Raw genomic sequence first — 15,886 nt, 5'->3', positions numbered from 1 at the left:
GACTAATGTGCGTGTGTAGAGAAAAAACTACTTCAAACAGAACTTTTTACCGATTAAGTCACTACCATAAATCTCAATATGTTCCCTGCCATATTGGCAGCCTGTCCTTTCTTCCTTTTAACTGTGGGCCAGATCCTCAGCTGGTACAAGTTGGCATCACGTTTTGTTGCCTTCCGTGGAGCTAAGCCAACTGATGCCATCTGAGCATCTGATACTAGATTTCTGTAGCAGTCAAAAAAAAAATAATGATACAGTGGCATTAATTACTGCACCACCATGTCTCATAACCTCATGGCAGAGGTGGAAAGACTTCTCATTTAGAGTCACTGATCAGCATGCAAACTGAAAGGGTCACTTGGCATTCTAAGCTCAGTTTGATGGCCATCTAGCTACTAGCATCTATTTTTTTTTCAATTCTACAAGTCACTGGTAGTCGTTCCTAACACAGGAGACACCGTTTCTCATTTTCTCCAACAGATTCAAATACTTAAAATTCGTTAATCCAAAGGTGTTTAGTAGTTGTGCTACATCCTTAAAACACCATGAGCTATTGCATCCAAAATACAATGATTTAACATGCAGAAGAACACTAACTGGGGCAGACAAAAATCTATTTAACTGAGAATCCTCAGTCCTACTGCCAGCAGCGGATGCTAAGGGAAAGAGGGTAAGCACATATTCATCTGCAAGCTTTCTACTACAAAGTAATAGCATGCCAGAGATGCAAAATGAAAAATACTTGAGGTTATACCTACAAGTCTAAGTCACAGAATCATGGAATCATTTAGGTCGGAAAAGATCTTCAGGATCATCGTGCCCAACCAAATATACCCATACTTTTATTTGTAACTCTTACTAAGAGTTCTACAGTGGCAGCTTCACAGAGTCATGCTCACCGTGGTATGCAGAGAAGTCAGAAGATGGAAGGCAGCCCTCTTTCCAAGGTCCAGAGAGACAGCAGTAAGAGAACTCAAAACATTATCTTAGTCTTTCCATATCTACATTTTTTAGTGCTTGGGTTTTGTAGTGCACATCTTTCTTTGTTTGTTTGTTACTCCTGCTAGGCCACACTGCCCTGTAGAGCTAACTAGCCACATTTCCATGGCCAGTTGGAATAAGGGCACTGGATTTCTGACGCCACACTGAGAACGTTGCCTCAGACACCAATATTCTCTGCTTTAGGATCTTCTGATAGAAAGGATGGTCATTTTTTGTTTCAGCAAAGGGAGAAACGGGGTGCAAGACTCATTATGGACAACTACATGTTGATTTTGACTACTCTCTAACAACAGCCTGACACTCACAGTTTATGCTCTTTGTATAAAAAAAATGTATATGCTGCATTCCAGTGTAGAAGGAAATAATTTTAACAGGAAAATCCTAGCACCCAAATAAAACTCTTCGCCGATGAAATGCCATTTCCTACTTTCTGACCAGCACAAAAAGGTGTAGTTTGAGGCTTTAAAGAACAAGGGTGGCTCAGATATTCAGACATCCAGTAAAAGCAATGATCACTTGCATCAACCTCTCACATATATCAAAATGTTCATTAACTCAAGTAGGTTATTGAGGGTTACTGTCTGTGTGTTTGAAGGAAGGGGTAATTGAGAAATCTCACTGAATCTATCTTGGCCTGCCTGTATTTGCATTTCTTGCCCTTCCAGTATTCCCTACCATATAAAATTATCCCTTCCGCTCCTAAGTTGTTTTGTTTTAAGCACTTTATGCCCCCCAAACACTCAACATTGAGATTTTACTGAACATTAAACAAGAGGATTCCCATCTTTGTCTTTAAAGGGGTAAAATAAAAGTAGTAATCTATTAGACTAAAAATATTTTTTCTTCACCTGCTCATTAGAATTGGCATGTTACAGAAGCATGCACATGCCTAACAAACTTCCAAAAGAAGGACTGGAAGTAATTGAATTAATCTAGGAGCAAATGTAAACTAAATGGCCTTATATTGGCTGAAGTGTATGTCCAAGAATACAAATAGTCTGCTATGGATATAATATAACTACCTGCTAACAGGAGAAGACCAAAACATAGGAAGATGTATCCTTGGCTTGACTGACCTCAACATAGGTTTTGCCTGTGTAAGGACGAACCAAGAAATTCAGGGATTTAGCCATAAAAGAAAAGCACTACCAGGAAACAAAGAAAGAAAAAAAACAATGAGAGAAGGTAACATTAGAGAAGACAACATGTAGGGGAAGGATAAGAGTAAACAGGAAAATGCAAGGCGATAAATAGGAAACAGGAGAAGCAATGGACACATTGATTTCTTAAAGCTTTTAAAGGATTGACTGTGAGGCTCTTTGCTCAATACATATTAGTGTTTAATATGCCAAAAGACAAGTAACTGAATTTCGTTATATTAAAAGGAAAGCCTGTTCTGATTTGGATGCATTTCACTAAGTTCCTCTCCTCATCCATACCAAAATGGTAGTCTCCAGCTTTCTCTTAGCCTCCTCCCCCACTTGTACTCATAGCTTCACTCTCCCTCTAGCTCTCATTAAAACGGTTTGCTGATGAGAAGGAACCATTTTTTCCCTTGCTAGTAATGGAAAAAGCAGCAACAGCCTCTCTTCTCTCTCTCTCAGGCCCCAGCTCAGCAAGGAATTTTTATCAGAAGACTGCCGAATTGACCCACAGAGGAGCAAAATTTGCAACTGAGAAGTAAGGAGTCATGTGACAGCTGAATTTCCCTCCAGCCGTCTGTTTACATACCAGGAAGATGCCAGGATACTGGTGAAGTGTGCTCGGCTTCTTTTTAAAAAATCCCTCTGTGATAAAACGTCTTAGCAGCCTAGCACATTTGCTATTAGGTTCTGATATTACAAATGAAGGAAAATGATGGGAGCTCTATTACGATCATTCCAGAGAGCATTCCACAGGGAACAACTCTGGATGAAGAAAAGAAATTATGGACTTTCTCTCAGAGATGAGCAGATCTTAATGTGGCAGATATGATCCACACGACAAAAGGGTTTCAAACCTATTACATATCCAGTAGAAAATGTAAGAGAATTTTAAACAGACACATTCTGCTTAATTCAAATAAAATTAAACCAGTTGATTAAGAATATGTCTTAAACTCAACATGAAGAGTACCATCCATCTTTAAAAGTCTGGCCCCCAATCTCTGTATATTATTCTTGGCAGAGATATGTCCATACTCCGTCATTTTGTCTTAAGTCGGTCTTAGGACCCAGCTGTTCTGATATTGATGAAAATGGAAATTTAGACCTTGAAATATTTCATTTAACTATTATTTAAGAAATATTATTGCTTAAATGAGATGCATCATTCAAAAAAAAAAAAAAGAAAGAAAAGAAAAAAAGAAAAAAGAAAGAAAGAATAAAAAAGCTCAAAAAATCTGCTTTTTTGTTCTTTTTCAAATGCATTATCTGTATCCAAATTTTAAAACAATCCACAAATGTGTTTACTCATCCTTACCACAGGGGAAGAATGTAAGTAGGGAATTTCTGCCTGACAAAAAACCTGCGAAGTGATAAAGCTTCTAATTTTGACTTCAGTGGAAATTTTGCTTGAGTATGGATTCAAAGGATTTGGCCTATGCTTTGCAGATGACTGGGATTCAAGCATATTATTACTTAGATAATCGTTTTGCTAGAATCATCAAGTGTGCTCTTAAAAGGACTGGAGGGAATGAGTTTGACGAGAGATCAAAGAGATCAATTATTATTGTGTCCAGTAGACATAAAGTGTCCATTGGACACCAGCTGGATGGGCAGAAGAGAGGAATTAATCCAATTTAGTTTTAGGGTGCTAACATAAAAAGTAGAATAATTTCTTTCCTTCCCAAAAGCATGGTTGGCATTTATATTGCCATTTCTTATGTAATGAAATTTTCCTAATATTTATTATTTATCAAAAATACTAGTTTTGAATGCTTCCCTAGGAAGATGATGAACCTAATTTTTATTTTTAATTATAAAAAGGGGGCAGTTCTTTCTAGCAGGCCAAATACTGAAATCCTTTCCCAGCATTTAGACTGCCCACTGTTACAGATGCAATGTGACCAAGATTCCCCATGAGAGCTAGCTAGTAAGTCTGGAGAAATCTGGCCAGGCATCTTGATAATGAAAAGAAATATACAGGCTGTGCAGACTCATAACTTTCATGTCTGGAGTCTGTTTCTCTTTTTTTTTTTTTTTTTTTTCTCTCCATTGAGCGTTCTTTTCCTTCTCTGAAAAGATGTGGAAGGCAACCAGGAAAAAAAAGCAACAACCCATCACAGAGTTGATCTGAATCTCCCCAAAGAAGCAGACAAAACAAATGGCTCCTCAAAAGTAAATCCCAGGTGAAAGCTCCATGTCTCAGTTTTGTAGTGGTAAAGAAGAGAAGGGATGCAGATATTTACTCTGGAACAACCTAGCCTCTAAACTTGTATTTAGAGCTTATAAGTAGCTCTTCGTTTAGCCTTTGATTTTGCTAGGTAGTAATAATTTGGCACTATTGCTCAGAGTCACTTTTATTTGCTAACTATATGTTATAAGCAACTTACATCTACACACGTCATCGCAGAATTTGGCCATGAGATCTTGAAAGTACTATGCAGCGCTATGACTCAAATCTGATACAGGTTTCTTCAAAACCTATTCCGTCAAAACTCTGTGAAACTGCAAAAAGGATATGAAGATAATATTGATACACACTGCAGCTGGCTACACAAAGATTTGTAGAGGAAGAATAAGGGTTACCAGAGCAGGAAAATACTGTTAATTACTTAGCATTGTTCTTTGAAGCGTAATGCCAGTATCTGGAAACTGCACATTCCTACCTGTATACCACATCAATATTACAAGGAATAAATCTTTCCAGAAGAAAGGAGAAACTGAAAAGAGAGATGGAAATAAATAAATAAATAAAAAATGGTACTCACTAGGCAGTATCTGCAGATGTTCAGCTGGTAACTTAACTTGTCTCACTCCCTCTTTCAGCAAAACTATGAGTATCACAAATATCAGATTTCTTCTCTGGCATGTCCAGTGATGGAAGTTCATAAAAATCTAAAGTATAATGCTCAGTAGAAGCCCAAAATAAGTTTGTGTTAAAATATCCACTTAATAAGAATGCCACTGTGACGGTAAATTTCCACCTTGTGTATGAAACACTAGCGTACTCAAGTTTCCCCTGTTTGTGGGGCTTAGGCAATGCTCTGCTCAGGAAGCTAAGGATAAGCCTGCACTCCCATTATTCTGTTGTGAATTAGCTCAGCAGAATGGACTTTTATTCTGATATGACTCAAGCAAAAAGTAGTCTGGACAGATATACTACGAAGCCAGAAAATATCCCACAAACAGCAATCATATCATTATTATGTAAAGTGTTTACAGGATTAGGCAGTAACAGCAGTGACATGATAACACATACTAAGGCCTCATCCTGGAAGACTCTTTCGTCTGAATAATCCTAAATAAGTGTGTGCAGTCCTTTGCAGGGATTGTAAAGTGTGGAAAACTATGAAATTTGGGTGGAAAGAGATCAAAAAGCTCAAGCACACAGTAGTGGTGCGACTCACTTAAAATTCTACAGAAAACAGAAATTCATAAATAGGATTGTCTCTGACTTTTGATCTTGTCTGTGGGACACAAGATCTCTTCCCTGAGAATAAACACACCAAAGCAAAAGCAACCCCTCCCTTGACATTTTATTATATTTCTGTAATTGTCTCGATATACCAGATCAATTGCATTTGAAAATGCAGCTATTAAACCATAACTAGACCATCTTCGGAGCCTTTGTTTGTCAATTGCATCAAACAACAATTCTTCTGCAGACAAGAAATCAGACTGTATTTTCACAATAATTGCAAGTCATTTCTGGGAGAAAGAGGTAGCAACAATACCCAAGGAAATAAAATAACACACTTTTGTGCTTTCCCATCAAACCCGATAGTGGTATGGGTTTAAATCAGTCAGAGGCAGCTACGCATGAGAGATTGCACTCTGCAGGCTCTATCAGTCAGAAGTCAAGGATACACGTCCATGATTTATCATACTTTTCATGGTAATTAGCTAGAGTGCCATTTTGCTTCCAGTAGCATCACTCAACTTTCTTTTTTTAATTTGGTCTTTTTTTCTGCAAATGAATTTACATATTTCTCAGTCTCTCATCCCCTACTATGTTTTATTTATGAATATAGGCCTTCCTGATGGTAACTTTAATGTGAAGAAGGTAGTAATTAGTGTACCTATCTGCTAAGTTAATCCCTTTCCCACAATGTCTGCAGAGAAGTTTAAGGTAAGTAACAGTTTACAGTCAATATTAGGTTTAATTATGCTTAATGAGGGTAACTGTCTCTGTTTACTAACTGCACCTAGGTGTGTAGCTCCTATATGAGTTTTTCTCCCAGCCTCATTCTGCACTGTTAATAGTGCCACTGTGCACGGTATGTGTGGTGCTTTAATGCATGAAACTGCTCCAGGAGAGCCAAGCAAGTGAGGCACCTGTTTCAACTCAGATTCAGTGGTAGGAGAACAGTCTTAAAACAATGGCAGCTCTGTGTAAGGAGGAAGTTTTACTGTCTGGTATTTGAGTGCATGCAGTATATTAGAGGAAAAAAAATAATAAATCAGACATTCCCCAGGCCCCTCCTCTTAACAAAAAATAAATAAAATTACATAAAATTAAAATAAATAAAATAAAGCGCTTGCTCCCAATTTGGAGAGACCATCCTCCAAAATGTTTCTTGTAGGAGTTACTACATTCGTTTGGTTCACCTAAAGCTATGGTAACAATTCATATCTTAAAGTTACACAAAACAATGAAGGCTTCTTGTCTTACTCATATTGCATGAGCAGCTATCTTTCAGAGCTAAAAAGTTTCTAGAAACAACTGGAGACTACACCAATGTCATCTTATAACTTCATACCAGAAAAAACGACAAAAACAAAATGTCACATCCAAACCCACCTCGACTCCAGCTGCTCCATTTTTAGTCTGTTACTTCAGCCTGCAACTTCCTAAAATGATAATCTAGATTTGAGTTTACTTCATTACTTTTTGCCATAATATTTTCCTTTGTGACTTCATGTATTATCCCCTTGGGAAATTCATGCAATGGGAAATTTTTTATACATATTTATAACAGCCCATGAAAAATGTAACTTCCTAAGTCTTTGATTCCCTAGGATGCATGGATTTGGTTTTTATTTTTGTGTGTGTGTGCGCGTGTGTATGTGCATGCACACACATGAGGGACTACGTATGCAGGGGAAATGCCTAAAAACAAAGCAGTTTGATTTCTGGTGAGAAATGGAACTAGAACACATAAAAATTGTTCTGTAAAAGGAGAGGTTAGTTCATTTCATTTTTCCAAGGCAGCAAGAAGCAAGTTCTGCATTCTGTTCATATCAGAGAAATGTGAAGTTTACTTAGACATAGCTTAGGGGGCTTGTTTGTATTTCTGTTTTCTTTTTTGGCCTACTGAGCACTCTGCATGAGTCCACATGTTCCCTCCTTATTTTTGGCATTGGCAAGACTTCAAGAAGAAAAAATCTTTGGTTAGAAAATTGTTTAAAAAAGGGGGAAAACCTTCAGCTTTTGTTTTTTTAAAAAACACACAATTATTTGAATGTCAAAGTATTAGTTACTAAAGTAAGATTTTATCTAAAGGCTAAATTCTAATTCTAGAAGCTAAATCCAGATCAGCTTGCTTTGATTGTACAAGTTTTAATATCTAAGCTCAAGTCTCTTTCTTAAGGCTTGTATTATTTCTACAGCAGGCCAGACTATAAAAACCTTACATCCATATTACTGGATGTTATATTTGTATTGCTAGATGTTAGGGAAAAGAATTCTACAAAATTAAGTGAGATTTTGTAACCAAGGGTCTTTCCTTCTCAATACTGTGTTCCAGAAAAATGTGATATAAGCATTTAAAAACAAGTCTAACTATGATGCAAAACTAATAGCTACGTAACGAAACAGTAAACACCTGCTTTCAAAGTGACAGTATATTCTTCTCTTTTCCATTTAAGACATCAATATTCAAATAAACATGGACTCCATTATGGGATGAAAATTATTTACATGCACATATATTTTTTTTCAGAGAACTAAGGAGGATTTTTATCCAAGAAAGGAGCAGAAGCAGGAAGGGTCACTTTACTGTTTGAACAGAAAATCCAGCGGCTGATTTAATTTAATGAGTTAAAAAAATACAGAATGATTCTAAGGATCTTGAAAATTTAAAGAACTCATGATTTCAAGCATATGTTATGAAAAAATCTAAGTGAGTAATGCATACAGTACTTAATATAAGTGGCCAACACCAGGAAAGGGCATATTCAAGGTACTTCTCACCTGCTGGTGACTTTCAGTTACTGCCATAAACGTTTGTGTGACTGAACCTGTTTATAAAGCAAAGTCCTAGAAGCAGAGGCAACAGGATTACCCGCAGGCCACTGATGCTGAGTGTACATACACGTGTAACTGTCTCCTCAAAAATCCACAGGCAGATCTCCAAACCATGGGAAGTAGATCTCCCTGAGAGGAAGATGGAAGTGTGCATTATTATGAAAATAAAAATTTGTGCAGCTCCCGTCCCCAGACACTGTCTGGAAAAAAAACACCACACACTTCTTTGCAGAACCTGAGAGGATGGTGGGCTTGCTTACTCGGCTCAATGTGGATAATAACTAGGCTTTTCCCATTACAGTGTTGCCTCCATGCACCTCTCCGCTCAGGCTCACCAATTATAATGAAGAACCTTGGGAGGATAAAGATTTTTTAAACTAATTGCAAGACAACCAAAGAAAAAATGTTTTTTCAAATGTCCAGAGTTTGCTTCAGAAAAAGTATTTTTTTTCCAAGATCTGGGGAAATTCAGTCACCTCTAAATGAATTCAAGAGTCTGCTGCAGTACAGTGTCTCAGCAGAGAGGAAGGAGGTCATGCTCCCTTGATGACCTCTGAAACAAAGATGTGAGTCTCCAGTCTTGGTTGAGGAGCTTACCTGAGAAACCTACAGTTTGACGGCCTCCAGAATATCAAGCAGGCTTAAAGCATATGTTCAAATCATGTTTATATCTCAGGTGAGCACTTGGGACTTGAACATTGTGTTTTCACCATCTACCAATCAAACTGTTAGAACATAACTTACAAGAGAACTCTTACACATGGGAACTGAGATCTTGGGGCCAATCCCATCTCATAAAGAACATCTACGTGGGCCTATAAACATCACTGTAAACATACTTCAATTCAGACTAAGGAAAACGCTTCTGATCACAGTTCTGCAAATGACAATTAAAAGTATTAAAAAAATAAAGGCAGAATCTGTATGGAATGAAAATACTCTATGATGACTAAGTAGCAACATTTCTTGATCCTTTATTTTCTTCAAAATTGATTTCTTGCCATAAAAAAAAAAAAAAAAGCTTTTAGTTGCTTGTCTCTCAGAAGAGATTGCCTACTTTTGCAAATTCCCTCTGCCTTCCTTAAGATATGCCTTCTGTAGGCAAAGGGACTCATATAATCCCCAAAGTCCTATTAATATCAATAAGAATGATACAGGTTTGATTCAAAACAACCAGAGGGAATGGCTACAATGGGCTCAAAGCTGTTTTTCAGAGTCAGAATGGTCTGTATCATCTACTTGGCACTAAAATGTGCTTGCTGCTGCCATGCAAATGGTCCAGCTCATGCTGCTGCTGACTTCTTGCTGTCTCTCATTTTATTGTCTGCTATTTTATTTGCTGGTACAGGAGAAAGAGGGGTTTGGTCTTTTAAATGACCCACATTTCTAATAGCACTGAGTTAAGAAGTAATGCTGTCCAGCTATTGATACTACTGCATTACGTAGGTTGGTCTTGACTAGAAGGTTTACAAAGTTGGATGAGACACGTGGAAGGTGTTCAGCGGCACCACCACATTGTCACCATAAAAACATTTGAATCAGCTCTACGAGAAAAATAGATGTTCATCAATAGAAGAATGGCGTAGGGAATGAAAGAAGGAGATGCTGAGACAGAGAAAGAGAGGGAAAGGGAGGGAGAGAAAGAAAGGAGGGAAATTGGGAAGAAAGGAGAGATTAAGGGGGGAAAGAGGGAGGGAGGAAGAAATTAGAAAGGATTTCAGAGTACTCCTCAGTGGAAGATATATATATGGAACTTTATGGGACACAGTAACGTTTTGAAGAGAAAATCTTGTTCTGCCAGATGAAGGACATACCACTCCCTTTTACAACTAGTCCCTTGCCAGCCCAAATTCTACTTGCATGAACTGTGGTAGCCAAGTGCCTACTGGGTTTAAAAAAGACAACATAAAAGAAATCTGACCAGGGAAGAAAATCTGACCAGAAGCAAAAAACAAACAACAACAAAAGAAAACAAAAACAAATACAAATACTGCCCTGAGCTATCCCCTGAAGAAAACTACCTTTCCCAAAACAAACACCAGAGATACTAAAGATTAGTATTTTAATCTGTTTGGACACCTGAGTATTGACATTTGGGCAGCAAAATAACTATTTTTTTCTTTCCACTGAAGGTAAACTGAGTCGATGAAAGAGAAGAAAGACTTTATTACCAGATTTTGTTCTATGTCCCCAAAATGCTCATGTGTCATCAACAATGTGTCATCTGTACCACATCCATCAGGTATTACAAGATGACTCACACTTAAGATGAAAAAAATCTAACTTAAAGGAAAGTTTCGTCTTGGCTTCCACCCCAGCAGTCAATACAACTGCATATATCTGAACAAGACCTATGGTGGTTAAATACCTTCTTCTGAATCTCAAAAGACTTCACTGACGTTCTGTTTCTTGCCCATACTTTTTTTCACTCCTAGCGGACAGGGACGTTGTCTTTTTCAGAGAGAATGTGTCAGATCATGGCCCCTGGCAAATCAACATGAATCGCTAAGAAAGAAAATTTTAACATCCTCCAACTCCACTTTTAAAGTGCTAAATGAGGAAACCTGTTGTGCTAGTGTGTTGATTAGAGGAACTGTAAATGTCTTTACCAAAATAAAACATTCTCTCTCCCATCTTTTCTTTTTGTACAGGAAAGTATACACACTGACCTGGCATTGTTAATTTACTACAATATCTGCTGAAAACCACAGTGCGTATACATGCAGGTAAACATAAACACACACACACACACCACTGAACTTTGTGTTGGCAGCCAGACTGTGGTAACCCATGTCCCCTGGGCAGCAATCAGCTATGAAGGAACAGGAAAAAGTGAGTGTAATGATTAACTAGCCCAGTGGGCTATTATTCATGGCAGGTAGAGCAGCAGCATTGCAGACTGTGATGCTGGTCGCCTCTCCCTCTGGAATGCTGCCGGATGCCTGGAATCAAACTTAGCAGAGAAAAAAAAAACAGCAAATCTAATGTCAATATAAGAAAGAAGCTGAATTTCGCCTCCTGGACTTTGCATGTAAGGAAGAAACTTGCAGGAGCAAAGATTTTCTGTTAAGCTTGATGTTGAAAGGATATGACAAATATTCCCATTTATCAAATATGTATGCGTAGTTTATGGTAAGACTAATAAGGTTATTGGTATCAGCTATAGGCAATTATTTTCTATACAGCATGAAGTAAACAACTTTAATGGCAACTGGCAAGTACCAATGTTGTTTGGAGCCACCATGGTATTAATATTGGAGCAGATGGTTAAAGGGCATCCATTTAGTTGAAAGACTAAACAATGGGTTTCCCTCTAGCCAATCAGGGAAAAATCAAAGTCATCATAGCTGTTCCCCCTCTCTTGGTGCTTTACCCTGCAGTCCCCAGAAAGCTCCAGAAATTCCTGCAAAATTCTTTCAAATCTTTCCACCAATACTTTTCAAGCGGTGCATCAAAGATGAGCATACCACAACACCCACTGTACTTCTCCCACTGTTACCGCAGTCAGCTTTTAGCAGTGAGGCAATACACTACTGCCTGGACTTCAGCTTTGGGAAATCAAATTCAACATGATCTCTTCTAGTTTTCAGTGATTTAACTTCATCATCCATGATAAAAAAGAAAATTAAAGTTTAAGCTTTTTATTATTATTATTATTTTTTACAACAAAAGCATTTGCTGTTTATTTAAGAAGACCTTGAAAAAAAACTATTTATAAAAAAAAAAAAAAAAGCAAATTCCTTCTTTCAATAAACTCCTTTTCCCTCTGAAAGGCTTTGCTCTGTGTGTGGATTATTCATTTACTTTAATTATTTTGAAGTGCCTCTGTTTGAGTGGGCAGGATTTAAGTATCCACAACATCAGCGTAAGTCCTAGTACTAGTTGTTGTAAACAAAATGTTCTGCAGTGGCCTAAATCTGCATAAGTAGCAAGCCTTGAGAATTTTGGAAGTCCTTTTCCACAAAGAGTAATTCTGGGGACCCTGAAACCTATGGGACCCAATTCCCAGAGCAAATATTGTGGGACTTACATTGTATAGACGGGTCATAACTCCTCTAATCATGAATGCAGATATAAATCCTTCTTCTCATCTAGTAGGAAAACAAACTTGTTGCTCCTATTTAAATGTGGAAAGCAAAATCTCACCTGTAAGAGGCTGGTGCAGAAAATGCAACCGACCAGACGTTTTCATCTACCACAAAAAAGGGTTTATTAGGACACAATGACCAAGTGATATAACAGAACTCAGAGAGTCAGAACAACATACGCAACTAGGCATGTAATCAAAAACAAACAGCGATCTTTCATAATCTCTGTAATCACCTCTCTCTGTCTCACGCACATCCACACATATACCCATGTACAGTAACAGGAATACGTAAATTGTTGTCCCTTGTTAAATGTTTTCAGCCAAATGTCTTCCTGGTTAATAAACACACACACTAAGAACAACAAGAAAACAAGCTCTAAGAAAAAGCCCTTGGACAACTTCGGATGTAGTTATGTTATGAAGACAATCACAGAAGGGAGAAGAAGAACAAAGTCTGGGGAAAATATACAGGATTAAACCGTTATCACTTCACATGCAGTGGACTTTGACTTGAACAAGGATTCCAAAAATAAACATAACTAACATTTAAATTGCAAGCTGTATTTTCAGTGGCCCTTTCTTACATGACTGTATGTATACTCAAAACCAAAACCTCAGCAGCTAACACCCACAGCTTTGAGGAATTTTGATCCCAAGGATCGAGCTAACATTCAAACTTTCCATTGTACCCACAGGCTTCTATGATCATGCTTTTAAGTACGAATGAAATGAAACTAAAACCAAAGAGAGAGAAACCAACTGAAACCAGATGAAATGAGGATATGGAAGGTGTGACGTAGGCATCTGGAAAACCAGAAAATATCACCTCTGGTAAATCTCATTTTGTAAGTCTCCCCACTTTCAGTCTGCATTCCTGTTCTTTGTGCTTACTTCCACATAAACGTATAGCTCCTCTGCACTGTTGCCAGTAGTTACACCCAGTACTTACAGGTAAGCCTGCAACTCTCTTCCTCTACAGAGGTAAAAGAGAATGGAAGGAAATCAACAGCAAGAAGGAAGTATGAAGTATGAAAACAATTCTGCACTTACTCACCCGCAGTTGGTTATATCTAAGGAACAGTTGCTTTAAAATACAAGTTGTTGTCGAGGTTTGATTTAGAAATCCCTGTCAGTTTTGACATTCAGGTGAAAGTATTGCTGCTGGCTCCAGAACAATCTGCATATCTTATCACTAAATAAAATGTCTGAGGTGTGTACCAATCTGATGAAATTATAAACAAGAGTCCACATAAGCACACGTCTTCCTGTTTGATTTCTGTCCTCTTCGCTCCTCTATAATAAATTATATGATCATCTCATTCTAGCCAGAGGTTTAACTGTGCATGTAAAAAGGAAAATGATAGCAGCCTATTCTTTTTCACACTTTACAGCTGAGAACATGACAAAATTGTGGATTTGGTGAACAAGCAGAAAAGCTTATTTTGTTACCATCTACCCCTCTTTATAAGCCACAGAACTGGTAGAAAATCCCACATATTTATGTATCATTGAAAAGTCTCCCATACTCAAATAAATAAATACATAAAACTACAACTTTTTTTTTTTCCTGCAATGACTAATATACATGCTTAACTTTATGTCCTGCAATTAATCTCATCTACTTCAACAGGATTACTCATAATGCTGTGAGTGAAATACATGTGTAAATCCTTGCAGAATCATGGCCTGAATTGCCAACAGAATTACATGGAACGATTAAATGCCCAGGCCTAGAATGGCTCTTCAGAAAGATTAGAAGAAATCTTTAGGCATAAGAGGTAACAAAATCTACTCCAGGGAGAAGCTATGAGAAGAACAGTGTTATGGGAATTGTCTTCCCTTGGGAAATTCATCTATCACCAAATTCTTCCAGTAACATTATATTCACCTTCTTCATCTACCAGTCATCACCTTCACTCACCACTCCTTTCTCACTCATCGAAAACCTTTCTCCTTCTCCCAACATCCTCCTGCAGCTGCTTTGTGCCAAAGGAGACAGGAGATACATCTCACTTCTTTTTATTCTTTTGTGCAGTAAAACAGGATGAGAGCACACTCTGGCCCTTATATTGACTACCTTAGTAACAAAACAGTTCACATGCTAATTAACTGAGCTGGGTGTACAATTGAACAATGTCACCAACTTTGCTTCTTAACCTGCTACCGAGTCATTCACATGCTGGTCTCTTAACCCTCTCACTGAAGATTATTTATTCAGTATACCCTATGGACAGTCCTTAACCTGTATTTTCTTTACGTGAGTTTATTACAAGAAGCTGCTGATCAAAATGTATACAAATTGAATATCCAAACTGTCTAGTTCCACCTACTGATGAGTAGCTTACCACCTGGCTTCCTATGTAAATACTCACAAATGCTATACCAAAATTTATTCTCTGTACATTATTTAGTGTTTGAATAAAATCCATGGCTTCCACAAACACTTTTGCTTGACAAAGTCAATCCCTTAAAAGTTCAAATGACTATTTGTCACTAACATTTCACCTCTACTAATGAACTGCAAAAATGAATGATAGAAAATGCAAAGCTGTATTATGCTTAGCAGTTAACATTTTAATAAGGAGGAGATTAGCAATTTTTAATACCTCCAGTGCTTTGTTATATACAGTAGCACAATAACTGAATATTTTAATTGCTAATTATTTAGACCTCATTCAGTTCTCACTCAGGCAAAACTCCCATTGAGGGACTCTTGCCTGAGAAAAGAGCTACAGGATTTGTCTTACTGTAATTTGAAAAAAAACTTTATATATCATAAAAACTATCAAGTTATAGTGAGACAAAAATCATTAAATCCTTAGCAATATTAAACCCTACTGAAAGTCCCACTGACTCCTAACGCCAATGTTTTTATATTAAGTAAAATAGATAATTGCAGTTTACCAGTTGTAACTTACCTGCATAATTTAGGCCCAGATATGCTGGTGCTCTTAAAGAGATCTAATAATGTTTTGAGTCTTCTTATCGTACCCCTGCTTTTCTCCTGTGGGAAATCTCAGTTCAAATGTGATAGGGAAACAGCATTTCCAAACAATTACAGTATCAACACCTGCAGAAACCCAAAAAGTAGCATTTGATTTTACCTTTTGACTTCGGACTCCAAAAGGGTTAAGAGCAGCTCTCAACACTTCTTTTTTATGCTGCTGTAAAGAGAAAAATAAATAAATAAATAAAATGCTCATGTTTAGAGATTTGCACACACAATACCTTCAGTTTTCATTACAGTCCAATAACTGGGAGTTCAGTGGGGGAAGTGGGTGGAAGGCTGTATATATATAAACATATAACTACATGAAGGAAGAACCAAAAAGTCCTACACATTAATGTTTAGCACAAAGGTGGCAAACAAATAAGCTAATTGTACTAGTATCCAACATGTCACGTTAT

The 15,886-nt window shown here is 37.5% G+C and overlaps 1 protein-coding gene across 37 annotated transcripts in view; it reads right to left on the bottom strand.

Annotated features, from left to right (window-relative positions):
* The window catches only part of ZBTB20 (zinc finger and BTB domain containing 20), a 522,330-nt gene that overhangs the window by 400,097 nt on the left and 106,347 nt on the right, over nt 1–15,886 (bottom strand). For 36 of the 37 annotated variants that reach the window (XR_005267038.2, XR_011812419.1, XR_011812426.1 and 33 more), the window contains one exon: nt 15,583–15,642. The gene's annotated coding sequence lies outside the window, so the exon portion shown is untranslated. The remainder of the gene's footprint in view (nt 1–15,582; nt 15,643–15,886) is intronic. The other variant, XM_072044109.1, reaches the window with a different exon arrangement.

The sequence above is a fragment of the Anas platyrhynchos genome, chromosome 1, assembly GCF_047663525.1.
Source record: "Anas platyrhynchos isolate ZD024472 breed Pekin duck chromosome 1, IASCAAS_PekinDuck_T2T, whole genome shotgun sequence".
Classification (NCBI taxonomy): Eukaryota; Metazoa; Chordata; class Aves; order Anseriformes; family Anatidae; genus Anas; species Anas platyrhynchos.
This window is presented reverse-complemented; position numbering and strand designations above follow the sequence as displayed.